The sequence below is a fragment of the Panthera tigris genome, chromosome B4, assembly GCF_018350195.1.
Source record: "Panthera tigris isolate Pti1 chromosome B4, P.tigris_Pti1_mat1.1, whole genome shotgun sequence".
NCBI lineage: Eukaryota > Metazoa > Chordata > Mammalia > Carnivora > Felidae > Panthera > Panthera tigris.
Genome location: NC_056666.1, coordinates 7,701,180 through 7,716,474, shown reverse-complemented (window position 1 = coordinate 7,716,474; position 15,295 = coordinate 7,701,180). Strand labels below are relative to the sequence as shown.

General features: G+C 43.5%; 1 long non-coding RNA gene across 1 annotated transcript; it reads left to right on the top strand.

Moving 5' to 3' along the window:
• The first annotated feature begins 6,828 nt into the window (after positions 1-6,828).
• LOC122240560 lies at positions 6,829-12,380 on the top strand. Its single transcript, XR_006220340.1, has 3 exons — positions 6,829-6,944; positions 7,040-7,228; positions 12,156-12,380. It is a non-coding gene; the product is annotated as an uncharacterized LOC122240560 (long non-coding RNA).
• Positions 12,381-15,295: the final 2,915 nt, after the last annotated feature.

Below are 15,295 nucleotides of genomic sequence, written 5' to 3'. Positions count from 1 at the left end.
AGGGATACCCTTACGTGGGAACAGCCAGTCCTTGAAGTTGGTTGGTATCCACTGGTGTGGTTTTGCATAATCATAATGATATAATATTTAGATCAATTCAACTCTGCAAATGTAATGAGGGAACAGGGGGTGATTGCTATAGTTAATGGGGGAGTGGACTGATGGGGATAAAAGCATGGGTTTCAAGTTGAGAGACCTGGGATCAAATCTGGTTCTCCCTCGCTGGGTCCTTTGGGAAGTCGCTTCAGCTTCCTCTTGTATTCCTAAGGCCCCACCCCAGTTCAAGCCACTCATTGCCCACCTAACTGGTTTCCTTGCCTACAAACCCATCATCCACACTGTCACCAGAATGGGGTTATAAACTAAAATGATGGAAGCCCAACTAAATTTGAATTTCAGATAAAGAACAAACAATGTTTTAGAATAAGTATGTTTTGTGCCAAAGTATTATTCCTTGTTATCTGAAATTCAGAATTAACTAAGGTTCCTGTTTCCTGGGTTTCTCTTTTTTTCTCTTTTTTCCTGAGTCTGGCAATGGTACACCAGAGTTACCTACCAAAAACGTAGATCTGATCGGATATTCCCATCTTTAAATCATCAAGTAGCATCTTGTAAGTGAAGTGTTTGGTTACAATTTCAATCCATTGACATACACAACTACTTTCTATCTTTTCAACATCGTCTTCCACCACTTCTCATCTTCCCGTTTTCCTAATGATTTGACTTTGTGCCTACTTTCAAGTTTTCAATTCTTCCAGAAATTCCAACTCATATCAGGCATATCTTTTCTCTCTCTCACTTCCACACACACTCCTACACATCTGTGCACCTGGGTGGCCTAAGTGCTTCTTCTTTATTCTTTTAAATTTATGATAGACAATAGAAAGATAGATAGATAGATACATTGATCCATTGATAGATACATAGATACACAGATACATAGATACACAGATAGATAAGGAAATGGAATTTTCCAGAAAAGATTTTAGCAACATTCAACAATGGTCACCCAGTGCTAATGCACAAGAGTCCTTCTGCACTTAGAGATCTCTTTATGTTATTCATTATTCCATTCAACAGTCATTTCTTCAGTGGCTAGTCAAGTAATGCATATATAATGTGTAGGGGGACAGAGCGTGCATGATATAGGAGATGAAGCCATTTCCGTGTTCAAGAGGCCAACAGAGTAGCTAGAGCCCCTACCTCTCTGCCCAATTTCCTTTTTTTCAAGTACATGAGGTACTTTGCCTCCAAAGCACAGTACTACATTACTTTCCATTACTCCTAGGGATGCCACAGGAGTGCACTATAGAAGATTGTCACTGAGCTGCAACTACTGTTCAGCATTAGAAAGTTACGGGGCACCTGGGTGGCTCAGTCGATTTAGTGTCTGACTCTTGATCCCAGCTCAGGTCATGATGTCACAGTTCATGGGTTTGAGCCCCAGGTCTGGCTCCATGCTGACAGCGTGGGGTCCGCTTAGGATTCTCTTTCCCTCTCTCTGCCCTTCCCCACTCATGTGCTCTCTCTCTCTCTCAAAATAAATAAAAAAAAACTTTAAAGAAAAACAAAACAAAAGAAAGTTATCAAAAAAGGAGCACCTTGAAGAAAGTTCTTGTTGAATTGGAACCCATGCTCAGTGGGAAAGGATGGCAGAGAAGCACCAGTAAAAAATTCTTTAAGCTTTTCATTCACACGAGGGACTGAGCCCCAGGGAACAGATGTACACAGAATTACAGGGAAAATGGTGGAGACAGCAAGAGGTATTGGTGGGCTCTTATTTCAGACTCTCGAAAGATTCCTGCAGTTCCAAAGCAGATAGAATGAGCGTTAGGGTTGCGTGATCCCATCCTTGAACGTAATATGTGTACCTAGAGAATGGATCAGCCCTGAACCCGAGTGTCAATGACATTTGCTTTCAGAAGAAATGGAACAGTCTGCGCCTGAAGGGACTCCTCCTCTTGAATCCCATTCGAAAGTACACTTTCCTAGAGCAGTCTGTCAGGAGACGTCATCATTCCTAGACACTTTGCAGATTGACTAGGACAGCTTCCTCTTCCACAGAGAGGTGCACGGTGACCTGGACACTTTGGACAAATCAAGAGAACGGGTAACGGCCGTGTGTTTAGATTTATTTTAAGTGAACTTGCAGTGAACGCACGATGTTTTTCCAATAGTCACCCGCCCCCCCCCCAGCCTATTTATGATATAATTATAAATTCACTGAGGTCATGCATCGCACATTAATGCATCTTTGCTCCTCATCTTTCAATGCTGCTGCCTGTTTCCGTTGTCCTCTGGCAGACATTGCTGTCCCTAGGGCCAATTATGGCATCTATTTAGCTTTGCCTTCTGACCGAATGGACGCCTTGTTCTCTGACCGATGACAGTCTTAGAAGGCTACAGCCAAACTGGCCGTTAGCTTCTGACCTCTCCGTAGCCGATCTTATTATGGTAATTGCAAGGCTGGAAGGAGCAGACACCAGCCCAATTACACCTGTCCCTGTCCCAATTCAGCCTGGGCTTAAATTACTCCATGGGGTAGCGTGACGTGGTTCAGCCGAACAACTTTTTCTCTATTCTTGTGAAGTTTGGAGACAGACATTCCTAATTATGCTTGTCATCAGGCTATAATGACCCAGTATTTCTTTAAATGGCATCATTCTTTATCAAGGAAACCAAGGCACTATGGTAATTGATAACGTTCCCGAGGATTTCAAAGCAAACAAATCTTTAAAATGGGACTCCTCGATTTATAACAGCGTACAAACAGAAAACAAGGCATCTAATGTTTTCTTTCGCAGTCATTTTAATATTAATGCTATACACAGATGTGAGTGTTTACTATTAATATGTCTTTATAAATATTATATTTGTATTACCTAAATCTGTAAAACTATACATAATTAATTCTATAAATGGATAGCTGTGTGGCATATATACACAATTATGTTAAAGAATATATATGTGCACGTTATGGCTAAATGAATTAGTTTTTTTTAAACTGCTTTATATAAAACATTGGGGAGGGGAAGCTTTTAAATTCGTTTGAAAATTAAATGTTCTTGCTGAGCATCCTAGAACACCGATGTATAATAATATGCCCCTATGAATCTAAATTGAAATTAACTACACATAGTCCTTTTTATTTTAGTTAACTCTTACTAGAATGCTCTATTTACTTTCTTACCTTCTCCTAGAGAATTGCCCTCGAAACACGAGAAGCAAAAATATTAGAGTCCCCAGTTGGTTCAGTCACTTATAAGTCATTATAGAGGTCTCGAGATGCTTCTAGTTTGACCAAGTCCCTTCCAGGAATAGGAGTTCTTGAGACCCTAAGTCCAGAAGCTCTTCTATATTCAATCCTAGTGCGATGGTGGGGTCTTCTGCCCCTCTTCTCTTTATTGGAAGAGCTATTTTGGCGATTCTGGAGAGAGCAGCCTGGGCTTTAACACCCTGCTGCCTTGAATGGAAGAGTTTATTCTCCGTGTTTTTCTCTTCACCACCATCCCCATGGGACACTAAAGGCAGGGTCGTTCTCTGGACTCCAGAAACTGAATTAGAATAACATAAGATCTCCCCCCAAAGGCATCAGAGCATGGCCCGAGACTGATACCAGAGACTGTCTTCACTCACATCCACGGGGTTCCCCCATTACTGAGATCTATCGTTGCTTTTACATCGACCAGAGGTCTGACTTCCCCACCAGACCAGAGTGCACGGTGGGAACTACCGGGCTGTGTTCCAGGAACCCCATTCCTGATAATGAAACTGCTTCCTTTTTCCCTCAGCCTGTTTCCTACATTGGGGGTGACAGCCACTTCGAGAAAGAGGGCCATCTTGAGATTTAGCGAAGAAAGAATTTACAGGTCTTGACTCAGGGCTCCACACACAGTGGGGATTTTATCCATGTTAGTATTCTACAAGGTACGCAGTCAAACAGAGCTGAGCTTGAGTCTTGGCTCCCATGTTTACAAAACTGTAGGGAACTTGAGCCAAACACTTAATTTCTCTAAATGGGAGTGGTACATGAGATGATGGATGCAAAGTTGTTGGCACTCTCTTGACCTGCCCTCCAAATATCTCACCGGCCCTTGCACTCTCTTTCTTTGGATGACTGGGTCCTACACCTGCACAGTGTATATGACCACACATCATCATATGATGGCATTTCCTTTTCACTGGAGGAATGTTAGGCTCTTCCCACTTCTCCTGACTGGTCTTGCTCACCTGCTGCCTCTGTCATCTCTGCTTCTTCTGAGGCGGAGACCTCCAATTTTGTGATTCCTGCCACCGGGTACTGGCTGGCCTTCCTTTCCTCCCTCTGAGATCACTTTCATTCACAGTGTCTTCATCGATGGATGGATATCATCAGTCACTGGGGATAATACACCTGCAGTGGCTCTTACACTTCATGAAGTCCCTGTCAGAAGCCAAAAAGACACTGTCATGACGAGCAGAGCCTTCTGCCCCTGTGTTTACCCGCAGACTCTTCAGAAGCACACTGAGCCCACGTCAGGAACAAGTCCTTTCAGAGAGCCTGTTTGGCCTCTCTCTTTCTCTTTCTCTCTCTCCTCCAATTTCTCCAGTCATTCCTTCTTAAAGTCTTAAGTCTTATTTATCTTGAAATTATGGTGACATCTTTTCAACTCCAGTCAGACATCAGTCTAGGGGTGTCTCTGCTTTTGGGTTTTTATATCAGTTGGCCACAGATAGGGGTAGCAACAAAACTGTCTCAAAACCACTGTGATCACTGAGTATACAAAGCAGAGATTCTCCTAAAACACAAGTGGGTATTTGTTAACCCCTGTTCATCGTTCTGTTTCTCGGCTGACCCTCCCTACTTCCTTGGTGAACCAGAACATATCAAAGGCCTTTTAAAAAATCATATTTGGGGCACCTGGGTGTTCCATTGGTTGAGTGTCTGACTCTTGATTTCAGCTCAGATCACGATCCCACGATTGTAGGACTGAACCCCTCATCGGGCTCCATGCTGAGCATTGGGCTCCTGCTTAAGATTCTCTCTCTTTCCCTCTGCCCCTCTCCCTCTCTTGTGCTCTCTCTCTATCTCTCTAAAATAAGCAAACAACAAACCCCAAAGACAAACAAACAGCAAAACATATCAAAGGCCCTAAATGTTGTTGCTTCTAAAGAGGCTATTCCTTGGAGATTACCTGTGCCTGCCTCACCCAGCGTTGACTGATGCCCGAAGAAGAAGAAGAGAAAGAGAGAGAAGACAAGAAAAATGATGATGTGTGCCTATGATTTAATCATTCCTGGATAAGACCTCATCGATATCAACATTTACCCAAATCAAAGTGAGTTTCCTAAACTCGGGTCAAAATAAACGCGAAGGATACAAACAGAAGAAGTGGGGAGGGTCATCTTTTTAACCAAATAAAGCGCACCAGGTTTTCTCTCTCTCCCTCTCTCTCTCTTAGGTGGACAATATGTGGTTGCCTGGCTAGAGCTTGTCATCTGTGTTTATCTCATCTGGTCATCTGTAATTAGATTGCAAGCCCCTATGGGCAGTGGCTGTGGAGCTGTAATCCAATTTTGTACACAGTGTCTGGCACATTCTCTTAACCATAAAGAGGGTGCTCAATAAATATTTATTGATGATGGTTATCTTTAATTCCTCAGGAAGCTTAGGCAACTCTAGGCCACTCTACTTAGCTGAATGATAATGGAATTGATAAACTATCATGGGGGAAAACACATGTGTGGTAGATTTTTAAAAACCAACGCACCATCAAATATTCAAAATGGGAGGTCGCATTTAGTACCCGAGGGACGTGAAAGGTCTAATGCATTACTTTGTGCCAAACCTGTAACAGTGATCTGAGCACTGGAAGAGACAAAACATCATAAACCAGGGCTTTACATGTGACTCTTCTGGCACTTTCTTTAAGTGATGCTGAAGTTTATAATATTGGAGGTTTTCTCTTCACCTACCAAATTTTCTGAGAAGTCAAATAAATGGGTCCATAAAGCCAATGTTATTTTAATTATTGGCAAACATATTCATCAACCCCAGATGGTTTTTCTTTGTTAAAAATCACGGAACTGACATCACTGGGAACATGATACACATTTGGCTGATTACAGTCTCTTCCAACTACAAAACGTTTCTAACCCTTGCAAACAAAGCCTTACACAAGAAGTGAACTAATCAGGGATGTTTCTTTCTCTACATTTGAAAGAAAAAAAAAAAAGTCTAACTAAAAAAGTCTAACTGCTCCTGAAATGCCTCCAAACACACAGGTCTAATTAGAAACACACGTAAAGCCCGTAAGAGAACAGGTGCTTTTTTTTGTCACTTCTAAAAAGTGACACAGTGAGGCAAGAAATTCCAGAACACAGGAAAACCTGGGGACACTCTTTAAAGGCTTGTTTAGATGCGAAGAGAAGGCTGTGCTTGCACGGTGTATTCAGGAAATACAACTGCTGCGTTAAGCAATGCCCACTGGATGGGATGCCCAGCCAGTGGGAATATTTGGCCATCCTTCTGATACTCTAGTGGCAAGGTTTTGAGCCATACATTTTGTGGGCCTTTCCCCTACTCTTCAATGCAAGTATGAGGTTAAAGAAATATGTTGTGTAAGAGGTAAAAGGGTGAGACACAGAGACAGAGAACAAGGAGTTCAAGAAGAAAGCAGTGAGATTGCCCAACATGGGCTTGCCCATTCGGAACATTGGAGAAGACAGAATCCATTGTTTCTTGCAGATGATTCCTTTGGAATTCTTTTCTTGGCTTCTGAGACTGGTTCACCTTGTGACCTTAAATTTTTCCCTTACTGCCTGGTTCCTTTGCCTTTGTGTCTTACTCTGCTCTTCAAAACGAGGAGCTTCTGTTGATTGAAAAATGGATAGAAAATAGAAGAATTCCGTAGTCATGCAGATAATGAAGACCCTTCACCTGGATCTCTCTCACCAGAGCTAAGGTTAAAGTGCTTGCTGTCTTTTATCTAGTTATCGCTAAAAAAAGGTTTCCTCCTCATGGTTAGGGATGTGGTTTTCAGGCCAGTTTCTCTTGTAGTTGATACGTTCCTGCCCATGCCCAGTACGTTAGCATTCGCAACTGGACCGTCAGGAGTCCATCTCGTGACTCATGTGGGATTGGAGTTTTGGCTTTCAGATGCTGCCTTCAGTTTCTCAGAATTGGATCTTATCGTCGCGGAGTCTAGAACTGCACTCTTCCTGGGTGAATTGTTACCACGTGAAAAAAGTAAGTGAAATAGCAGAACGTTTGTGTGCGTCATCCAGGATGACCAGAGAAAATGATATAGGGAATGATGTTTAGGGACTAGTAGAAAATAGTGCCCCTGAAAGAAACTGCCCAGTGCTCAGAAACACCCTTCCCCCAGCTGGAACCCACCTCAATTCCGTGAATACCATGCTGTGGCCAGGATGCCAGGGCACTGACCATGGGCATTAACTGATTCTATTTCCTTCAGCCAATTGTTCCATAGCTCTGATTCTTGATTGTCCCTTCCATGAAATAAACACTTGTGAAAAGGTGACCGCTGAGATCCCTTCCAGCTCCAGGAGCTCAGGAAAGCAGTAAATGATCGTCAAGGTTCCCAAGAGTAAAGAGGCTGGTCAAAGGTCTGTTTTCGTCCCTGCTTCCCTAATCAGTAGCTGCGTAAACTCGATTTTGAGCAAGTGTGCCCCCTCTCTAAGCCCCAGCACCCTTATCTTAAAAGTGGGGCTGACGACACTATGTACCTGTGGGGTACCACAAGACTTGTCGTGGGGTTGACGAAGTTGACGCACGTAGCATGCCTGGCCCAGGGTAAGAGCTCAGTAAATCTAAGGCATCATTATAACTTTGATATTAGCATTACGATTGCTCTCGGTTCTCACAATGCACGTGTCGGAGATTATTGCCGGTAGCAAGGGATTGAGAGCACAGCTGTGTGGCCAGGCTGCATGGACTGGCACCTCCTCTTGGTCACCTAGATGACCACATGACCCCTGACCTGAAATTCACAATTCCTACCGCTAAAGTTTCTATTGCCTTCGGGGCAGGTGTTGGGGGTTTGCATCTTTTTATTTTTGTCCTTATGGTTTTCTGTGCATTCCAAATTCTCTACATGTAATAGCAATTACTTTTCAGACAGAAAAAAAGCCCGTTTTGTGTGTTTTAAATTCAATCTTCCCTAGATCACGCACTAACCCTTGATGAATGCATAAACTGCTATTTATTTTATGGACACGAATCATTTCTTTGTTCAGAGTAAAAGTCTGCCCTGTCCTCATTCAAGTCACAAAGGGGAACACATTTGCTTTATGAATCGGTGCGACAGGTATTCGTGGCCACATCCCGAGGCCTCCAGCAACCTGAAATTTCTCCCCAGAGCTTCGTTGCTATGGGATAAGACAAATAAGATTCCAGGAGTGTCCTTGGGCATTCCTCAAAAGCGGTGACTTCAGGGGTGCCTGGCTGGTGCAGTCAGTAGAGAATGTGACTCTTGATCTCAGAGTCGCGCCTTCACGCCCCACATTGGGCATGGAGCCTACTTAGAAAAGAATTGTGAGTTCAGTTAGGACACAAACAGAGATGCTGGGGACCCATGCAGTGGCCTGCAGAGACAGGGAATGTCCTGTGTTTTCTGCCTGAGGTGATCAAACCATTCTATTTATTACGAGCTCATCTTCTGCTAAACGGGGCAGGTAGGTAAAAGGCCTCAAATAGTGCCTTTCATCACTCCAGATTATTAACTACAATGAAGGCTTCTTAGACAAGAGGGGGAACAAATCCTAGAAAGAAGGCCAGAAAGCAACCATTTTCAAGGGGAGAAGCAAGGAGTGCCATTAGGTAGGGGTGCAGGAGAATATATAACACGGCCAAAAGGAAGAAAAAAAACTATTCCCTGTGATTAATATGAATGATGAAGACTTTCAGATAAATCTATATACATACAACTTTACAGTTGATAAAACATTTTACATACATCAACGCTTAGCAAACATTCCTACTAATGTGTGGCTCGGGGCAAAGGAACACGTGTGTGCCCTGTGTGAGTTTAGGAGGACGCAGAAAGACAAAGAATGGGCATAGCCTGTGGTAGAAGAACCCAGAAAGCCTGAAGTTTCTTTCAAGACTTGAGATCGTATCTCAAAATGATACAGATTTCTCATTTCTCTACAGTAAAAGAATGGAACCAAACCCTGGTTGTCTGATCCTTTGCCCATGACCTTCCTAAAGTGCCATGCTATCTGTCTCTCTCTCTCTTTTAATGTTTATTTACCTATTTTGAGAGAGAGAGAGAGAGCAAGCAGGGGAGGTGCAGAGAGAGAGGGAGAGAGAAGTGCAAGCAGGGTCCCGCCGTCAGCTCAAGAGCCCATGAACCCTGAGATCATGACCTGAGCAGAAACCAAGAGTCGGATGCTTAACCGACTGAGCCGGCGCCCCCATCCTGTCTCTTCTTCTGGGTAATAGGACACACTGAAGAAATGCCATTCAGTCCCTGTTCCATTGAACACCCAGCTCCATAGGTGTCAGCAGTTATGAAAAAGGATGTTAGTATCCCAGGGAGGGGGGGAAGCAAAACCGCAGGTGGGAACTCCCTGCTCCGTAGGTAGGGAGGTGAATAGGCAGAGTCTGATGAAGCAAAGTGGGCGCTTTGCCGTCTTCCTGGAGCATGTATGCAAGCTGAGACTGAAAGCCTGCCAGCAGTCATCAGACAGTGATCACTACCCACTTTGACTGACTCATGTAGGAACAAATGATACAGTCATTAAAGATCTACGGTACAGCTCCTGAGACTTTGAAGTGCAGGTCAGGAAACCGAGACCTGAGGGCACAGGTAGCATCTTTATTTCTCTTTCGTCGTACAGCCCGACTTCAGAAAAGAAGATGAAGTTTCTAACGATTCATTTAGTCAATGGTAGAGGAACAACCAACATTTTTCCATCTGAATTCAGCCCTTCTTTTCTTTTTTTAAATTTATTTTTAACGTGTATTTGGGAGAAGGAAAGAGACAGAATGCAAGCTGGGGAGAGGCAGAGAGAGAGGGAGACCCAGACTCCGAAGCGGGCTCCAGGCCCTGAGCTGTCAGCACAGAGCCCGACGCGGGGCTGGAACTCACAGACCTTGAGATCATGACCTGAGCCAAAGTCGGACACTTAACCGACTGAACCATGCAGGCGCCCCCAAATGAAGCCCTTCTAACTCATACTTGCTGAAAAAAAATCCAGTATGTACAGTAAGAGGGTCTTTTTCCTTGTTAAAGTTATGATTTCTAACAGCAGGCTGACTGGCAGGTGAGATTTATTCTACAAAGAACAGGTGGGAAATACTGCTTCTGGCTTCTCTCCTTTTTCACAAGGGTCTATTCGCCCTTTTATTTAATTTTATTTTTAGCCACCTGAAATCAGACATTATGGTTGGTATTGCTGCCGTCACTGTTGCTTTCTCGTGGTATTATTGTTATCGGTATTGCTTTTATCGTCAATGCTTACATTTGCCCGGATGACGACCATTTTGTCGGATCAAAATTACTTCTTGCAGGACAGCTCGTAACAATTCTCTCAGTTACATTTCTTCACAAAATAATTCTTAATAGGTCTTGCAGGCGAGGCATGCAAGTAGTCTCTCGGTCTAGCAAAGTCTTCATTTTCCTCTACTCTCGAACGGTGGAGGAACCGGACAGGGACTTTGCAACTGGCTGTGATTTTCCCTCGGCGTGGAGAGGTCACTCGGCTGTTTCCCGGGCTGTTATTTTTGAGATGTCTGCTGCCAGTATAATTGTTCCTTTTTCTAGATAAGCCTGTTCCCCAAAATTGCTTTTAAGTTTTTTTGGTTTTTCTGGTTTTGGTTTATTTTATTTATTTATTATTATTTTTTTTTGGTGTTCTGCAGCTTAACCATGAGATGGCCAGGAGGCATTTTATGTCTCCTTTTGGGACTTGATGTGGGTCTTCATTCTAAATATTTGTACCTCGCATCACTTTTGAAAAGTTATCAACCATTATCTTTTTTTTTAATATCTCCTCTTCCCCTTCTCTGCGCTTTCCTTAGAACACCAATTCTTCCAGACCTACACCAGAGTTTTTTTCTGTTCTCGTGTCTCCTCACTTCTTCAGATTTTCTAACTCTCTCTGCTATATTCTGGGTAATTCATTCATAATTTATTCCCTTCCAGTTAATTTCTTTCTTCAGCTGCGTCTAAGTCACAGTCGATTTGCCTATTGGGTATTAACTTCCACAATTATATATATTTTTCACGGCGAAAGTTCTATTGCGTTCTTTTTCAAGCCCGCATCTCTTCTTGGGGACTTGTCTTTCCTTTTGCTTCTTTGTCTTCTTTTCTCTCTCCTGGCGGGAAGAGCAGAGAAAAGCTGCTCCTTCAGAGGCGTCTCCAGCAGGACAGCCAGTACGGCCTCTGCAATATCGCAATGTCACATCCAGGGTGCCCGCCACCCAGAAAGGGAGGGTGACTTAGGATGAGACAGCCGTCTTCTGGCAATGCGACTCCCCAAGGGGGCCGACAGCTGAGGGCTGTCCAGCATCTTCAAGTCCTTGAAGCCACTGCCAGGGCCAAGGCATAGGGCAGGTGCTACGTGTTTTCTCCACACTCCTATGAGGTAGGTACTATGACCAAGCGTCACTCAAAAGTGGGGAAACTGAGGCACGTGGGGAATAAGAAGCCGCCCAGCCAACCATGACCCAATCAATGAGGTGGCAGCACCAATATGTAAATAGAGGGCATCTGGTTCTCCAGCCTGTGTGAGTCCTGTTGTGCTGGAGTACCTGAGGTCATGGCTGCTGTCCTCCCCCATCCTTATAGGAGCACGTTACTATTCTATTTTGCTATTTTTGTATCCCAATTCCCACGCCCATTCTTCCCTTCTACACGTAAATGGTATTGTGCTTGAGAGATCACATTCGTCTTGTGTGTGTGTGTGTGTGTGTGTGTGTGTGTGTGTGTTTAATTCAGCACTGTTTTTAAGACCTATCTATGTTAACACATATGCTTCTATTTTATGTCATTGACTTATCCAATAACTCATCTCTTTACTTGTATTTTTTAGTTTCTTTCAGATTTGATTTTACTTTGTCAAGTTCTGGGGGTAAAGAGGTAATAGTCTTGGTTGTTGAATGTATAGATTGTTGATTGCACTGAGTTTGTTCTTTGTGTCTGTTTCAGCGTTTGATTGCAAGCTCATCTTCCGTAGGATTTTCGGTCCCAAGCGCCTGGACGGGAGAAGGCCTCCCTAGAGGGGCTTTGACTTTGATTCTCGCCAACGTCCCAGGAACAGCACTGACCTTGGACTGATTTTATGTTAATTTCTCAGCTAGCAATTTAACTTCCAACCCTACCTAAGGAACAAGACTGGTATTCTGATTTTTTATAAGAACACTTGGCTCTGCCTTGAGACCAACACGAAATACGATTGATTTTGTCTCCTTACATTTGTGAGCAGGTTTTTTTCCAGTCCCCTTTTGCTCTGTGCATAGCCCTTCAGACATCTGGATCCAAGCCGGGCTTCCATTATAGCGCCTTCTTCAGGCGGTCTTATCTGCCATTTAGGCATCAGCGGTAAAACCCAGCCCTGCAGCTAGTGTTGGTACCACCCTCCTCTTCTCCCAGTCTCTCACCTGCTCAAAGAGCACTTGTAGTTCTAAAATCTAGGCCATCCCTGTCTTTCTGGTGAGTTCAGCTGACATCTTCAAAAAAGGTTTGCTGTATTTTATTTGGCATTTCCAGATATTGTTGCTGAAAGGTCGGTCGATGGGCTTAGTGTGTCATGTTGCCCGCATGGGAACCATGTGTTCTGTGGTCCAGCGGGAGAAGAAGAACTCACCTACCTGGACAGTGACAGCCTTCTGTTTTCAATTGCTCTACTGAGATCTAATCCATGCCATGAAATTCACACTTTAAAGCACTCAACGTAGTGGATTTTAGGCTCTTCACAGAGTTGCACAACCAGCACCACAGTCCATTTTGGGGCATTTTTAACATCACCAAAAACGTGTACCCTCGTAGCAGTCACTTTCCATTTCCTCCACCTGCCTCACCCCCCTCAACACCTGGTAACCACTAATCTGCTTTCTGTCCTATGGATTTGCCTGTTCTGGACATTTCATGTAAGTGGAATAATATTGTATCTGCCTTTCGTTTCTTGGCTTCTTTCCTGCAGTGTAAGGTTTCCAGGGTCCGTCCATATCGTAGCCTTCACGACTACTTCATTCCCCTTTCCTGCTGAATAAAATTCCCTTGTATGGATACAAGGGAATAGATACAAATTTTGCTTGTTCATATTAACAGAAATTTGGGTTGTGGCCACTTTTTTCACTATTATCAGTTATGCTGCTGTGACCATTCAGGTATAAGATTTTGCATGAACGTGTGTTTTTTTATTTCATGAATATATTTCCTTTCACAACACGTAGGAGAGGAATTTCTGGGTCGCCTGGCAACTCTGTTTAACATTTTTCAAACGTTTTTCCAAAACAGTTGCACCATTTTACGTTCCCACCAGCAGTGTGTGAAGGTTTCAGGCATCTCTTATCATGCTAAATGCAATGGATTCGATGGGGTGTTGAGTGGTAGGTGACTAGACATTCCCACATCTCTCTTATTCACTCTTCTATTAGATTGGCAACCCTGGCTGTCCTACAAGCACCTCAAGCCCAACAAGTTCCCGATGGAAACCATCATCCCTCTGCCCTCCTGTAAATGTGCTTCTCTTATATCCACCAACGTGCCCGATACAGAAATCTCAGAGAGTCATTCTGGCTTCCTGATCTCACTAATGCCCCATTTTAAGCACCCCTCAAGACCTGAGTTTTCTGCTTTCAGAAGAGCTCACAAAGCTCTGTATTCATTCTCTGTATCTCAAAAGTGTCATACTCTCCATTCATTTTCTCACTTCACTCATTGCAATGTCCAATTGATGGGTTTCCTACCTACCTGCCACCTATCAACCATCCCGTGGGCACGTGGCCATTGTAAACTGCAAACTGCAAATCCAATCACATCCGTCCTCTGCTTAATTTTCTGGTGGCTTCCCCATACTAACAGGACAATCCCCAAATTCTATAGCTTCTGGACCCCTTCAGGATGCAGACCACACTCACCTCCGCAAAGTCTATCTTGCCGTTTGCCACAACACAATCTCTGTCCCTGCCAACTGAACTCAATCTCCAGCTCCTCTGCCTGTAACACTCTCTCCATTTTCTTGATCACATTATCTGACTTTTACCACCCAAGTTTATATTTAATGACATGCTATCTTGTACTTTTTAGTAGCTTTACGCTGTGACTCCCCCACTAGATGAGGACTGCCCACAATTTTTGCCCAGTGCCAGGCCACGGTAGGAATTCAGTTTAATCGTGTGGTTGCACGTCAGCTCTCCCCCTGGCTGTCTTGCAGGATTTACCCATAAGAATTCCATGGAAAGCACAAACACGGTGTATCATCTTCTGTCGGCAACATTTCTCCAGTCTCCATTCTGGCCATATTGCAATATGCCGGGATCTTGTGTTACTGGATAGATTGGGATTTGGGGTCTTGAGACATACCTATCATTATTGTTGATGTATTTATATTTGCAAATTAACTATCTAGTGGTCCTTGCATATCATCTGGGGTAAGGACAAGGACGGGTCTGTGTCAACTAATTCTAGTGAAATTGAAGTAGATTACCTACTCTCTAAGCTCTCTCAGAATTTTACCAACTCAGAAGCAGAGAGTTATGGACTCTCTTTAATAAACTCCCTTGCTTGTCATCCACTGACCATAACTCACATCTCACTGGAGCATTAACCAGAGGTGGAAACTTCTCATTTCAGCAGACGCTGCTTTTCTGCTGGTTTATATAGAACGTTTATTTGTGCCAAGCGCTTTGATATTTGGGGGCTTTATTCTCCTTCCCCAAAGTCCCAGGAACTAGATAAGAGAGTTTACCAACCTTTCACAGGTAAGAGAACCAAACTGCTCACCTACCATCAAACTGTAATTAGAACTTACAACTGCCAAAGCCTGTGTCTTGTTCAGTTTGTTATACTTTTATGCTGCATATGTTTTCTCCTTTTTGCTTGTCTTTTTGCTATCTATGTGTTACTTTAAGGTTTTAAGCGCCTCCAGAACAGTCAACAAAACTTGCATTTAAAACATGCAGAGGAGTTTTGAAAAACGGTCCCTATTCAAACTCTACAACAGGTACAGGGCAAAAATTGTTTTGGAGCGTTTGTAATGAACACTTTGGGTGTTTATAATTACAAACTTCCTGAAGTTCTATGGGATATAATTGAGCTGTGTGACACAGCTCATGGCATTTCAT